Genomic DNA, 15910 nt, shown 5'->3' with positions numbered 1-15910 from the left:
TAAAAATGGAATCAACAGGTGTCTCTGCAGTGACCCAGGATGGTCAGTTTGGTTTCTTCCCTCCCCCCCGCCCCCGTTCCATGCTGGTCCTATACCATCTCATCCCATAAAACAGGATAGAGGGTGCATACACACCCCTGAGAGGGGGCTGCTGAGATTCATGTGATAGGTGCTGGGCCAAAAAAACGTGGCCAAAGAAAGTTGGTGCCCTGCTACCAGCAACCTTTGTGTCAATTTAAGCAAATATTGTGGTGTTTCCATGGTGATTCCTGTTTTGAATATCCACTACACTCACTTTTTAAAGGGCTTTTCCTGTTTGTGTTTCAACTTCAAATCTGTAAATATTTTCAGCCTTTTTAGAAAAATCAGCCCATGCGCGTGCAAACACACACACACACACACACACACACACACGGCACCTGACCTCGGTGCACAAGCTCCCAGGCCTGGAGGTCCAGCCTCATGGATGGGAGCGTGGGGTGTGGAAACCCCAGGGGGTGCTCTGCTCTATCTGCTCCCACACCCACACTGCACATGGGGCTGGCATCAAGGAGGGTGGTGGCTGAAATTCCGGTCCTTTCCTTCCCCCTCGGCAGGGGGATGGCAGCTTCCACGGCGCCTGTGTGTTCCCGGAGCATGTGAGCGGGCTCAGCCTGACTCTACGGTGTGGCGTAGTGTGGGCAGTTACCCAGCAGGTTCTCCAGTGAGCCCAGCCCTCGGATCCCCAGCTCCCTGGAGTGCAGGAACCACCACCACCCCCGCCCCCGCCTCCTGAGGTTGGGCCTTGAGTGGAAGGGTTGCTGGGCTGTGAAGGTGACAGATTCCGGCAGCAGCTCCCCCCACCTCTGCTCTGGGGCACTGCCACCAGGATGGGCCAGTGACAGTGGCCCGGGGCTTGGACCAGCCCGCTCCCACCCCACCCTTCAGCACCGTACAGGGTTAACAGCGGGTTTCCTGGTTTCCATGGATTCCCGCCAGGCCCCTAATGTGAGTTTCGTGTGATTTGGGGGAAGTGGATTTCCTTTGTTTTCCAGTTTGGGAATATTTTTTTCTTTAAAAAAGAGGAAAAAACACTTTAATGGGAACTTCAGGGCCACTGGGAGACTTACTCTTCTGGGCTCTGACATTGCCCTGCCTGTGGGTCCAGAATCCCCCAAAGCCCTGGGGCAGCCCACCCATCAGCCAAGTATCTCCGAGCCAGAGGAAGGGGTGCCTCAGCCCACCTATGGTTCCCTGCCCCCAGAACATACTTCTGCTGGTGTTGGGGGGGGGGAGGGCTCTATTCCAATATCCCATCAGAACAACCCCTGCCCCACCTGAAAGCCAGCATCCCGTGCAGGTGGCCTGCACTGTCCCCTTCCAGACATATGTACACTTCCCAGGGGAAAGGTCACAAGAAATGCTCCCACCTCCCCGACTCCTGGCAAGGAGCTACAGAGCCCAGAGTCTGACCACACACAAACGGGAATGTGAACGATACCAGGCTCTGCTGTCCTGGCTCAGAAGGGGATTCCAGTTACAGGTGAAGGGGGTGTTCCATGCCCTGGGGGCCTTGTCTGGCCTCTTCCAGCTGAGGGAGGGGCCTACCCAGGGCAGAGGGAGCTTTTCACCTTGGCAGCAAAATCGACTGGGTAAAGGGTGTGGCCAGGCCTTCTCCTCCCCCTCCTCGTCCGTCTTCCCCATTCCTGCCATCCTCCAGCCCTGCCAAGGTGTGGCCTTGCTCAGGGACTGTCCCCAAGCAAGTGGCCTGACCTATTTACCAAACCAGGGCACAGGCCTCGGGGCCTGCCATGGACGGGGCCCTCCCACGGCACCGGCCCCCGGGGCCATGGTGGCACTAGGAATCTCGGTCAGTAGGTGGAGAGCCCAGAGGACAGACCTCTCTGGCCAGCAGCTCCGGGGTGAAGGGGTGAGAAGCCATGTGCAGGTACAGAAATAACACTGGGCCGAGAATCAGAAGACGTGGGTCTGAGTCCCAGCCCGGCCACGTAACTTGCTGTGGGCCCTCGGACAGGCCATACGATCTCCCTAGGGCCCCATTTCCTCATAGATGGAGGTAACCCCTTCCTCCCTCCTACCTAGCAGATGGGCTGGGCCATCGTCAAGAGATGTGCAAGGTGGTAAGAGTGCTCCAGAAACGTTCTCCACTACCACCACCTTCTTCTTCCACACCTCTTCAAGGTAACCTTCCAGAATCTGCTCTGAGCAGGCCCATATGCCTCTCTGCTCTGCTCTGCTCCTGGCACATCCTTCTTTGCGGCATTTAAATCCGTACCGGACTAAAGTAATTTGTTCGCGAGTCTGTCCCCATCACTGGGTTTTTAACTCCTCAAGGGCAGAGACCAGGTCCTAATTATCTCTGCGTCCCCAGCATTTAGCACAACAGCTGGCCCACAGTGGGCAGCATAAGTGCTTGTGGAGCTCAACCAGTCCCCGACCTCATGTCAGAATCATCCCTCTCCAGCGACGGAATGCTTCCCCAGCTGCCTTCTTGCCCCACTCCCTCTGGCTCCCCGACACCCTACCTGCATCTGGGCCTTCCCCAAGCTCCTCCACTGGCACCATGAGTAACTCCAGGTTCAAGGGGACCCCTTGTCACCGGATCCTCCTCCAGCCGATGCCAGTAAGAATGGACTGACCACCTACTATGGGACAGAGAGCGTCCTGGGAGCAGAGGGCACACCACACGGGCCTGTCGCCCTCTGCCAACAGGCCGGCTCACCTGGCACCGTGCTACGTGTTGTACTCACGTGATCTCGCCAAATCTTTACAATACAAGGTCGGAAGGATTAGGGTCCCTAGGGATCGGTTAGGGAGGGGAGGCTCAGAGATATGAAGTGACTTGCCAAAGGTCAACCTCTCAGGCCCGGACTCCGGCTGACGGGTGCCAGGCCCAACTCACATGAAAGTTCTCCTTTGTCCCCACCCTCGGTCTCAGCACCGACACACACCCAACGCTCATCCCACTCCTGCATCTCAGTCCTCCGGTCCCCAGATGTGTCTCCCTTGAGCCCCCTAGAGCCAGCAGAAAGCACCCAGAGATCACAACTGGAGGAAAGACAAGGGTCGTGCTTAGGTGCTTCCTTCTGGCCAGGCTGCGAATGAGGGGAGGTGGGGCCTCTGGTGAGGAGGTGACGGGGAAAGATCGACGCCTGAGAGGCCAGAGGGCTGGAAGATCAGGCCAGGATGGGGAGAGGACAGAGCCCTAATGAGCAGATTTCATAAACCACCTGGAGTGAAAACAAAAACACAGACGTGTACATTGCCCAACTTCAGGCTGTATGGAAAAGGGGAAAAAAAAACAATAAAAAAATCCACATCTTAATACAAAAATCCTACACGATGTGTTGTGGCACGAAAGTGTTTTTCACTGCATTTTTCATCTGTGATCTCACACAGCCTACCACGGGTCCGCCCAAAGCAGTTGGTATTTGATGGTACACAAACAGAGCAAACACACAGACAATTAACCAGAAACAAGGGCACCAGATATTCAAATTGGTCCAAGCTGGCATCTCGGGGCTTCGGGTGGCCTCCGGAGACAGCTGTGCTGGCTCTGCGGACGGGCCCCTCAGTGTCCGAGGGGGAAATAAAGGGGCGACAAGATCGCGGTGCAACTGGAAGGAAACGTGGAGTTCTGTGAGTTCTCAGAACTCCGCAAGCGGAACTCCCGGCTGGCGCTGCGGCACTTGAGGTGCTGTCCCGCTCCGGCCGGGGGGACACGCAGGGGACCGGTGCCCCAGAGGCCCCTCCCGCCCGTTGCTCACCCAGTTGCTATCTGTCTCCTCTCTGCTCCTCCCCTCCCCCCAGCCGCTGGATGAGTTTACGGAGCTGTGTGCCAAAAACAATCGACTCCAGGGAACAGAGTTCTACAAAAAAAGGGCGTGTCGCCAGAGAGAGGCGGATACCATGGAAACCACCACCTTTTCAGGGCAGCCTAGGTGAAGCCAGGCTGAGGGGGGCATGGCCTGGGGGCGGGGAGGGACACCGCAGGCACGATGCGGGCCCAGGAAACGCCGGGCTGGCCGGTGACCTGAGTGAGCTGCCTGAAGCGTGGAGGGTCCGGAGGAAGGGCTGGCCCGGGTCCACCAGGAGGGCAGGCCACTGGGACGCGCGCGAGCGCACACGCACACACACGGGCCACCCTGTGAGGTCACGGGGGCGGCGCCACCATGGTGGTTCAGGGCACCGGGCGGTTCTCTGCAGCCGGACCGTCGGGTACGAGTCCATTTACCGTTTGGGCGACCACGGGCCAATATCGTTAACCTCTCCGTGCCTTGGTTTCCCCGCCCGTGAAATGGAACGATAAACCAAAAAGGCCAAATGAAGGCGGGCGCAGGGTTGCCAGGCTCTGCCACGGTGCGGGAGGGCAACGGCTGTGTGTGAAGCAGCACAGACGAGGGGCTTCGAGGCATTAGCACGTGTCGTCGTTGTCACAAGAACCTGAGGCGGAGCGTCATTAGCTCAACTGGAGAGTCGGGGGCGTGAGACTGAGAGGGATGTGACCCGGGGTCACCCCAGGGCCGACACCTCTGCAGGCGTGTGGCGCGGGGAGGCGGGAGGACGGGCCTCAGGACGTTCTCTTCCCACACGGACCTGAAGGGACCGCAGCGACAGCGACAGCGACAGCGACGCTCCACGGACGGGCGGGGGCAGGCGGGCGGCGACCGGGGCTGACCGGGAGCCCCCCAGACCCTCACAGGGCGCGCCGCGGGCCCAGCCCTCCCTGCCGCCGCCACCCCACTCATTCAGAGACTTCCTCTCTCGCTCGCTTCTTAAAAAAACGTAATGTTCTCCATAATTCACCCGCCCCGGAAGATAATCGATAGAGCCCGTGATGAAACCGGAGCCGTGGTTTACGACCCGCTGCGAGCAGAAAGGGCCACATCAGCAGGTCCGCTCGGCGCTCGGCCCATCCGTCTTGCCCGCCGCCCGGGGCCTCCTGCCGCGCCCCCGCCGAGCGCCGCCCTGGGCCCGTGACCCGCCGCGGCGCCAGCACCCGGCACTCGGTACCCAGCACGGGGCACCCAGCATCCAGCACTTGGTACCCAGCACCAAGCTCTCAGCACTCGGTACCCAGCATCTGGCACTCAGCTTCCAGCACCCGGCACCCAGCACTCGGTACCCAGCACCAAGCTCTCAGCACTCGGCACCCAGCACCCATCTCCCTGCAGCACCGCGCCCCCGCCCGGCATCCCGCCCTGCGACCTCGCCGCCCCCCGCCCCCCGGCCCTTCCCGGGGTCTGGAGGCCGCCGCCCCGCCCGCGCCCCCGGCCCCCCGACGGCCGCCCGCTCCCCGGGGCTCCCTGGCGGGGAGGGCGCCCCGGCTCCGAGGCACACCTGGGGCTCGGGTCGGCGGGCGGGGGCCGCTGCTGCTCCACTCCGCCGCCTCAGCCGCGTCGTCGTCCGCGGTCGGTCGGGCCGTGAGGTGACGGACGAGGCGGGCGGGCGGCGACGGCGGGGGCCGCGTCCTCCTCAGCCGCGTCCTCCTCAGCGGCGGCCCGCGGAGCCCCGCCCCCGCCCCGCCCCCTCGCCCCGCCCCCGCGCCCGCCCGCCAATCGGCAGGCAAGGCTCTGCTCCTCCCCAGAATCCCTTGCTGCGCGGACCAATCAGGGGGCGGCACGGCCCGAGCCCCGCCCCATAGGCCCCGCGGGCGCCCTCGAGCCTCGGCCTCCGCCACCTGAGCCTCAAGCCCGCGACGGCGACGCACGTTCCCCCGGAGCCCCCGGGGCCCCCGGAGCCCCCGCCGCGCGCGCTCGGAGGCCGCCCCGGAGCCGCGGGAGCCGCGAGAGCCCCGGAGCCGCGGGCGGGGTCCTGGCAGCCGGGTGGAACGGCCTCGCGAGGCCCGCGGCTGCGGAGCTGGGCGGCGCGGGTGGGCCAGGTGTCATCAGAGGACGGAAGCATCTGGAAGCTTGTGTCTGAAAGCAGGGGCATCACCGCCGGGAACCACGATGTCGGAAATGGCCGCGCCCCGGCCCGGCGCTCAGCACTTTACAGCGACCCGCGCAGCCTGCCCGCCTTCCAAGGTGCACACGGTCACTAGCCCACTTTACAGACCAGGAGACTGAGGCTCCGCAAGTGAGGCCGCCCGCTGGCCCGGGGCCTTTATCCACCGCGCTGCAGATTTTTTATTTCTTTTCTTCATGCTTTCTTTGCATTTCCTAATGAGCCATAGGCATCGGTCCTAATCGGGGAGAAAGATGTGTGTGTTTTTTTTAAAGGCTCTAAAACTAAATAATTTAAAAGGCCCTAAAAAGAGGCAAACCCTTCCTCCCCGGGTGGGGAGCGCACAGAGGGATTTCTGGGGCGCCGGGCCACCTGGCCTCCAAGTCGCCGCTGGAGGAGACACCAGTACAGGCACGGGCCCCCGAGGCCCGACAGCACCCGGAGGCCGGGCCGCAGACCATGCGGGGCCTGGGATTCTGCAGCAGCCGGGTTTCCTCCCGGCCCCACCCCGCCGGCCGCTCCTGACAGGTTTCTCAGCAGTTTTGCAATCACCGCCCAGGTCTGCACCATAAAGAGGGCCACGGGCCGCCTGCAAAGCAGCACACGCGCCACTCTCACCAGGCCTCCCGTTCCCAGCACCCGGGGGAGCCGGGAGCTCTGCACCGGCCTGAGCCTGGGCCGTGCCATCTTCCCTCCGTGGCCGGGAGAGGCTTGGAGGGACGGTCATCGCCCCCATTTGCTCCCCCTTGGGGCTTCATCCAGGCTCAGGACAAGAGGGCATGAAGGAAATCCTCCTGGAAGGTCTGCGATTCAGGAAGCAGCCCCAGCAAGTACTGAGCCCGGCCAGAAATGGAACCAGGGAATATCCCAAGTCGTCTTTTGCCCTTTTTTCCCCCATAGCACCAACTGGAGGGGGGGATAGGGAGCGATTACCCCACTTGGTCTGCTTTCCATTTCAGCTCCCCCCTACCCCGAGATGCGCACACGGGTTCTCCTTTGGGGGCAAACAGGATAAAGGTCCCTACTTTTTAGGGCCTTTTTAATTTATCTTTTCTTAACATTATGGATTTCTGGTTCCCTACTGTCTGCCTTTCTCTGTCATTGCCAATCTACCTTAAGTTTCCCCTGGATTTATATATTTATTTTTTGGGTTGGTTTCAGGTGCTTCTAGTTTATCAAACAATCAGCCCTGTGAGGTACACTGGGTGTTTCCAGAAATTACATCACAAAAAATCATGCAATTAAAGTGTAAGGGAAAAAAAAACATAGCTGTTGCTTCATTTTGTATTTTAATTAGCGACTTATTGTAAACGTAGACTTTTAAAATGGAGGCGCCTAAGCAAAGCCAGTAAACAAGTTTTTCTAATGAATTAATTTCACCTCTTCCCTCCTCCTCCTCCTTCTCCTCCTCCTCCCAACTGTCACCTTCTAGAACTTCCCGGCCCTCTTCTTTTTTTTTTTTTTTTTGTCTATGCCACTTCTTAATTCTTGCCCAACACGTACTAGAAAAAGAATACCCCAACATAAAATTAGGAGCCCCAGCTTGTAGGATCCCAGAAGCAGCTCGGTGGTGAGTGTCGTGGCCGAGGACCCTGGCCCTGACCCTGTAAAGCCCTCTCAGCTGAGTCCCACAGATCCCCCCCCCCCCCCCGCTCCTGCGGGTGCCCTGAGCTCAGGAAGGGAGACAGGGAGCCCAGCACCCTGCCGCGAGTGTCCAGGCAACAGGGAGAGGGCGCAGATGTGGCACACCAGCAGGATCCACGACGCTAGATCACCTGGAGGGCCAGGGAAACCCAAGCGATTGTCCCACTGGGGAGGAAGGAGAAGGGGTGCCCAGGAGGAAGAGGAGAGAACCCGTAGCCAGGGAAGTCACACAGGCTCTAAGTCACACAGCAGCTCAGAGAAGGGACACATCCATGTGTCCCAGGCCCCACCCCCCGACCCCGGAGGGTAGATCCAGGCTGCCACCAGCGGTGAAGCTTTACAAGGCTGGTGTAGAGCCTTGCTCCTCCCTTTCTAGAAAGTTCCCAGCCTGGGGGGTGGTGGTGGATGGGGAAAGTAAGTTAACCTGCCCCTTTAGCCTAGTTTGTGAAAGAGAAGCCTGAGGATGGGGACAGAGTTCCCAGGAAAGGTAGATGAGCCCCGGACATCCCAGAGAAACTGCCTCTGCCCCATATCAGAAAGCGAACATCGGGGGCGGTTGAGTGTCCCAGGTCACGGCGGAGACTCTGGGCCCTCCTGTCACTCATCCCAGCGCCCAGGCCAGCTTAACAAGCGCACACCTCCTCCCTAGTCCTGCGTCTCCAAGCGCTGCACAGACACCCCGGGGGAACGGGTTTGCCTGCGGACTCTCGTGGGGCAAGCCGGGGTATTCGGCATCAGGAGCTCAACTCCGCACTGGCCATTTTATTTTTGAGCGGGAGGAACCATAACGATGTCCTCGGGAGAGGCTGCCATTCACCTGCTCATTCCCATCTCAGACCATCCGCAAGCTGGGGTCCACCTTGCACCCGACGCGAAGCCCACTCCGGGATCCCCTCCCCTACGGTATGGCAGGTGGCCTCAAGACAAGACTGGTGGGGAAAGGCGCACTCAAGAAAGCTCTAGAACACCTGGCAGCAGAATCCTGGCCCCCACTCCCTAAGATTCCCGAAGAAAGGAAGGAGGAGAGGAAGGAAGAACCAGAGAGGAAGGGGCTGGCCCTCCATGTCATCGTGCACCGGTGGGAAGCCAGACCCAGCCTCACGACAGATCCTGCTCGGTTCAGCTTCAATCGGAAAGGAAAGCTCCCATCAAACATGGGCTGGGCAGGGATGTGGGCACCGAGATTAGGAATTTGGAAAACCATCTGAGGAACCTGGCCCTGGGAAGACAGCAACAGGATTTAATACCTTATCCCTGCTGTCTGGTAAACACCCTGAACCATCCCCGCACTCCGTTAGGCAGCCTCGGATCCTCAGGTGTGCCGGCGACGGGCAGGTAGAGACAGACGTGGGCAGAGACAGGAAGGGAGGGAGTGTGGGCCTGGGGGGAGGGGGGCAGGGGAGGAGCTGGCCTGGGAGGTAGGATGGGTGGCAGCCAAGCCAGACAGTCAATGAAACAGCTGACAGGTGCAGGGAAGGGGGGCAGGGAGAAGAGAAAGGTGAGCCGGGGGTTTGGAATACTTGGGGATGCCACGGTCACACCCCAGGGGGCTGAGCAGGATGACAGGAAGGGTCACAGCATGTGGGCCAAAGGCCTCGAAGTTCTGGCCACCTTTTCTCCAGATGAAAAGGGCAACTGGGGAGGTGCTGTGGACCAGCCAAACAGGACGAAGCCACGGACAGGGCGCTGGCTCCCCAGGCCACCTACGAGAGCAACCCGAGGTGTCCTCCAGGGTCACCCTCTCCCCGACATGCACGAGTTACCTCATGCCGAAGAGAAAGTCAAATCAACCCAAGTGGAGCCTCCTTCTATTCCAGGCTGGAGCCGACGTGAAAGCAAGCCGTCGTGAGGAGCAGGGAGGGTGGGCAGGCCCCTCCAGGGCCGCGCAGGGGAGACCGTTAGCCTAGACCTGCAGAGGAGAGGGCCCAGGGTCCTGCTGTTCCCGGGCGTCAGGGGGAAAAGCACCTTGGCTCCGACTCTGGCACGGAGATGGAGCCCGAGAGGTTCTCCTGGGGCCACCTCCACCTCTAGGCCCAAGCGGGCCACACCACTAATCCTCTTTTCCCATTTCCGTCTGCTCCTTGATGTAATTACAGTTTGGGATTGCAATGCACCGAGTGAGCCCCTGCCCCACGCGCCCTCTACATCCTCGGGTACGCCGCGGTGCATCTCGCCGCTCTGAGAATCGGAAACTACTCCAAAAGTCACCCCACTTCTAAATGCCCCCGTCTCTGGTTTCCTCCAGCAACCCTCTCAAAGCCGTCCTCGCCCGGCCACCGCCACCAGCTCCGGTCCTCCCTGCCTGTCCCGTCAGCCACCGGGGCCTTCTGTGTAGCCAGCAGTGGACAGAGAGGTTCCTGACCTGTTAGGGGGCTGGGCCTGCAGTCCCTTGCCTTCCACGCGAACCCCAAGATCCCAAGAAATCCCCTTGATCCGAAAGGAAGTCGAGAGGCCCCGATGCAGAACCTTCCAGCGTTGACAATAACCATGTGGGGTGCTGGCTCTGCTGCTGGACGCCGGTGACCCTTGGAGATTTCCCAGCACCCAGTCGGCTCCAAACGGGACCCCATAGGCCTCAGAAGCCATCAGCAGAGGCCAGGAGCTTGTGCCCACCCTCCTCTGCTCCGGTGCCAAATATCCTGCAACCCACAGAGTGCTGACACCCAGAGCTCACGCTGTCTGCAGCCGAGGGATCTTCCACTGCCTTCTGCCACCGTTCTGCTCGTTTCTCAGCTCCGGTCTTGCCAGTATCAACACTTCGAATCTTTGCACTACACACACTCTCTCTCTCTCTCTCTCTCACACACACACACACACACACACACACACACACACACACACACACCACTCCGAACGAGGGAGACAGAACACACTGACAAAACCCCCACCAGACCTAGGGTTGGGGCTGGAAACCGGTGTCACCAGCTCATTGTTTCCCCCACGTCAGGCAGGCGGCCAAAGAACCCTGGGCAACACATGTCACAGACCTCGCCAGACATCGGTACACTTGTTCGGGTCCCTACCCTTTGGAAGCTGGTCCCCCAATGCATCGCTTCGGGCCACTGCTGCTGATAATTTCTCAGAGATAAACAAACCGGTTTGGATAAAACAAGAACCAACCTGAATTCTTCACCCAAAACTCAAAATGAAACTCTCCGATCTATTTCCTTCCCTTCTCCACCTTCCTATGCCATCATCAGGTTCCCTAAAACTCAGACAACTGGATTTCTTTCCTTTTTTTTTTTTTAAATAAATTCAGTTCTCCGGGCTTTTTGCACATAGATACAACCACACCTGGGACCACCAGGCCCAACTGGAAGGGATGCTGGCTTACTGAAAAACGCTCTGCTCCCCAACTCGTAAGCATGCATCGGTCAGAGGGAAGAGCTGACAAGGTTCGGAACATGCCTCGGAACCTGTGCTGGGCTGATACCTGCCAGGATCCGAATTTTCTTCAGCTCCTTTTAGGCTCAGGGTCTTTCCTCCACGCTCCTAAGGCTCCCCTCAATTTTCAGCCCTATTTTTTTTTTTAAAAAAAAGGACTGGACATCTGGTCTACCCATCCTTCCTAGCAGTTCCCCTCAAGGAGTCACCTGGTTAATCGGGGCTCAATGTCAAGACAGGAAGGAGGCCAAAGGGCGGAGAGCAAAGATGTAGGCCTGAGGTCTGTGGTCACGTGTGTCTCCCTGCATGTTCAGCGGGTGACATGCTTGCCTACCACCAGGCATCCGGGCCTGGCGAGCCCTCACCCACTGCCCCGGCCCTCCCAATCCGAACCCTGTGCCCCTCCAGCCTCCTGGGGAACACTCTCTGCTCCCTGCTCTGAGCTAGTCTGGAACCTGTGCCAGGGCTCTCGCCTCCCAAGCCCCCATCAGTGGGGTCTGCTCGGTCCCTGTAGCTAATTTACACCCGTCAGGGTTTAAAATAGCAGAGGCATAAATGAAAAGTCCAATTTCTTCAAATTTGCATTGTAAAACCATCCTTCAACTTCCTTGAAATAAATTTTACTATTTTATTAGTGCAAACAAAATGGTAATAAAACACTAATACAGCGCCTTGTATCCAGGGGAAGAGCTAAAATTAACATAGAGCGAGCAGTGTTTGCTATTACATTCAATTACCTTTTTACTTGAGATTTACATTCTCATCCCCTTAATCTCCATAGTAGTGGCTTCAAAACCATTCCTCCCGGGCTGTGCCCTTCCGGAGCCCCCACAGCTGGAGCCAGGCCTCCTGCCCAGATGGCGCTCACCCGGGCACGGCGCCTGCCCCGCCACCGCAGCTGCCTGTCGCAGAGGGGACGCTTCTCCCCCGCCGTCCTGCCCTCGCGTCTCGGCCTCCCAGGGCTCCGCGAGGTCACGCCAAAGGCTGTGGGGTGCAGGGGGCCCGGGCTGTGGACCAGCAGGTGCGGGGGCCCGCGCAGGACAGGGCCAGGAAGCTCAGCCAGGAGCCGCTGGGGCAGCAAGGCCGGGCTGGGGGAGCGCCCACGGGGCGGGGCCCTCCAGCCAGCGCCCCCCTCAGCTCGACAGGCCCTGAAACCACACCGGCCGCTCCCACCGGCCTCACGGCGCGCGATGCTCCGGGAGGCTCCCCGTGTTTCCCGGAGGAGGAAGAACCCAGAATCCCTCGCCTCGACCCGAGCCGCTGGCGGCGGTGACCCCATTTCCGGGCGGCCCCCGACTCTGTCCTGTTTCCAGGTCTGCCCGACGGCCGCGTGACCATGACACGGTGCCCTCCTCTCCGGGCCTCAGGGTCTTCACCTATACAACAGGCACGATGGTCCCCACCCTGCCTTCCTCTCGGGAGGGATCGCCGGGACCCCAAGACCAAGGCGGCCCCTTACAGCCCACAGGGCCACGGAAGCTCAACAGCCAGTCTGTTCCCGAGGCGGCCTGGATAAAGGGGGGGGGCCGTGGATAAGGGGGACCCTGTGGATAAGGGGGAGCCCCTGGATAAGGGGGACCCCAGGGATGAGGGGACCCCATGGATAAGGGGGACCCCGTGGATAAGGTGGGATCCCTGTGGATAAGGGGGGACCCTGTGGATAAGGTGGGAACCCCCTGGATAAGATGGGACCCTATGGGTAATAGGGTACCCCCGTGGATAAGGGGGACCCCATGGATAAGGTGGGACCCCGTGGATAAGATGAGACCCTATGGATAAGGGGGGACCCTATGGGTAAGGGGGTATCCCGTGGGTAAGGGGGGACCCCCATGGGTAAGGGGGACCCTGTGGGTAAGGGGGACCCCGTGGATACGCTGGGACAGGGGATGCGGGGCTGGAACCGCAGCAGGGCCTGGACAGGGCCTCCGAGCCCCGGGCCAGGCCACCCACAGCGCCGCGTCTCGGCCCGTCACCCACAGGATGCCTTTCCCTACGGGTCAAACCACTGCCGAGACCCCGCCTCGTTCCCCAGAATCCTCTGAACTAACCGTGACGAAAGAATCGCCAACGGCCGGGGTCCAGGCTGCCCGACAGGTGCGCCAGGGGACGGCCCGGGCAGGCGTGGGGCGGGCAGGCCGGGGCGCTGGGAGAGACAGGTCGGCGCTGGGCCCAAGTACCCCAGGGAAGAGCGCTCCGGGGACGCACGCGCACACTCGCAGGCCTCTCACGCTCCGTCTCACGCCCGCGGCCCCGCAGGCAGTCACACGCCGTGTCACCTACACGACCGCACACACACCCCACTTCCCACCCTAACCCCGCGCAAGGTCGTTCTTCCCGAATCTCACTCCTGCTGGACGCGGGGAGGCACGTCCTGGCCCAGCGGGTCCGAGACAGGCTCCGACGGCGGGGAACTCGGAGTCCCCAGCACTGGGCTGCCCCCGGGACGCCAGGGGTCGGAATCTTACTTAAACCCAAGCAGAGGGGGGCGAGGGCCACGGGCGTGACTGGCCGCAGCAGCCAAGGAAACCTCCAGGCCCCCGTGGCCCAGCCTGGCTGCCCCCGCTCCAGCCCTCTCTGCCCAGACCCTCCCGCGGCCCGGCCCCAGATGAGCTTCCAGAAGCAGCTTTCTTATTCAACAAGCAAGAGGCAAAACCCACTGCAAGGAACGACCCCGTGCACCAAACACGAGGCGTTTTCTTTGGTTCAAACCGGCCCTCTGCGTTTTTCCCTGCCTCATTTTCTTTTCCCTCCCCACGGGGGAAACAAAAGAAAGTTTGTTGGTTGAGGCTCAAACGTTTCTTGGGCCTTGTCCGAGTTCTACCTTGTTTTTCTTTTCCTCTCTGTCTGCCCCTCACCCCCACCCCGCCTTCCCTGCCTCCCCACCTTGAATAAATAAAGCACCCGAAGCTGGCACAGGCTGGTATAAGGAAAGTACAAACTATCTCATAATTTTATAATTTTTTTTTAACACACTGGCCTAGGGTTTTGGGCAAAGGACAAAAGCTATTGTTGAGGAGCATACCACGGAGGTCTGAGTCACTGATACGCCTCGGCTCCCGGAGATCTCATAGGTCTCTGCGGCTGGCACAGCCGGTGAGCTCAGCACCCTGCGGGGGCCGTGGGTGCAGGCGCCCTCCCGCCCGGCGCTGCCCCGCCCCCGCCCCCTCCCCAGGCTCCCTGCCGCGCCGCCACGTTGGCTTTGTTGGTTTTTAATCATAGGGGGGAATTTAAAGAAAATGTTGTGAAATAAAAAACAAATCACCGTGGTCCCACCGCTCACGCTGTAATTTTCATTTTGGAGGATTACCTTGCAGGCTTTGTCCGGACGCATTTGTGAATTTCCCCCCCATACACTTTCTCTCGTGGCGCCCGCTCGCGGCCTTGGGTGTTTGGTTCTCCCCCCCACCCCTCGCGTAATAAACATTTTTGCACGTTTCGAAATCAGCTTCAACATTATTACTCGTATAGGTGACCCGGTATTTCTTCCGCCCTGTTACTCCTGGGCGGACGTGACGAAGCCCGGGGGGGACAGGGGCCGCGGGGCCGCGCCAGGCACTGGAACCTCGGCCACACGCACCGCCCCGCGGTGTTGGGGTCCCCGGGCCTCGGAGGGTGGGCCCAGAGGGCGGGCAGAGGCTCCGGCCACCCCGCGTGCCCCGCCGCCCGCCCGGGCACGCTGGTTCCGCCAGTGGCCTTCATCCTCACGCTGACCTTCACCCCCACGAGCCGTACTTCCTCTTTCTAAAGCGCCCTGGCAGCAAAGGGCCCATGACAACACTGCGCTCTCCGTTTTTATATCTGAATATCTCAAAGCACTTAGCAGAGACTTTCATTTTCTCATTACCCCAAGGAGAGGAGGTCATTCGGGAAAATGGTACAAATATTCCCATTTGTCAAGAGCAAGAAGGAAGTGAGTTAAAAGGAAAATGGTACCACTTAACCGCGCGAGCAACCCGAGGGGAACGCGAGGGTCCTCTGCGCCCCTCCGCGCGCCCGGTTTGCTTTTTCCGACCCAACTTTAGGAACGTCGCTGCGGAAGAGATGGCTCGGGGCCAAAGCCAGGTTTCCATTTTGCTGAGAACCAATCACCCCGCAGCGGCCCCAGCTCAGGAGACCCTCTCGCTTCTCAACTAAAACCATATTCTCTTATTACTATAATCACGTAAAATGTCTATTATGCAAACGCACGCAGTCACCAAAGGGGCGAGAAAGACACCGGAACACACGCGGTCCTGGGAGGTGATACCACAATGGTTAGGTTACGGCTGAACGTTTTCCCTTTATTTATTCTCAAAAGCTACTTAAAACACGGTTGTGCTTTCCCAGCGTGTGCAGGGGCCCAAGCGCCGGACGCAGGCTCCCCCTTAGCAGCCGGGTGAACTCGGGACGTTCCTTGGCCTCTCTTGGGCCTTATGTCCTGACTGGCGCAACAGGGGCCGACCCCGACCTGCCTCGTGTTCTTCAGTGTCCCTCAGAAGGTCACAGCCCAGCATCTGACACCCAGCAGGCGCGCGGGAATATCTCTGTCCTTCCCCTTTTAAGAAACTGAAGAGGTGGGGCCCCTAGTGGCTCAGGGCCTGACCCCGGGGTCCTGGGATCGAGTCCCGCATCGGGCTCCCGCTCAGAGCCTGCTTCCCCATTTGCCTGCGTCTCTGTGTCTCTCATGAATAAATGAATAAAATATTTAAAAAGGATAGAAAGAAACTGAACAGGTACGAGCGCCTCAGCTTGCTGGCCGCCCTGTGGGGATAAAAGCAAGAGGATTCCCCGCATCCTCTCCTTCCTTCGTCCCCTTCCTGGCTCCGCCACCCCCCGCCACCCCCAGCCGCCGCCGTCTCCACCGACTCACCTGGAGGGCTCGGAGGGGCACTCGGGGTGACAGGACAGGCCCTGCTCTGACCTCCTCCTGCGGGCCAGACCCAGGTGAGCCCCTCCG

At 60.0% G+C, this 15910-nt stretch overlaps 1 long non-coding RNA gene across 1 annotated transcript in view; it reads right to left on the bottom strand.

Moving 5' to 3' along the window:
• The window catches only part of LOC102151465, a 79699-nt gene that overhangs the window by 49779 nt on the left and 14010 nt on the right, over window positions 1–15910 (bottom strand). The gene's annotated exons all lie outside the window — the stretch shown is intronic.

The sequence above is a fragment of the Canis lupus genome, chromosome 2 (genome assembly GCF_011100685.1).
Source record: "Canis lupus familiaris isolate Mischka breed German Shepherd chromosome 2, alternate assembly UU_Cfam_GSD_1.0, whole genome shotgun sequence".
Lineage (NCBI taxonomy): Eukaryota > Metazoa > Chordata > Mammalia > Carnivora > Canidae > Canis > Canis lupus.
This window is presented reverse-complemented; position numbering and strand designations above follow the sequence as displayed.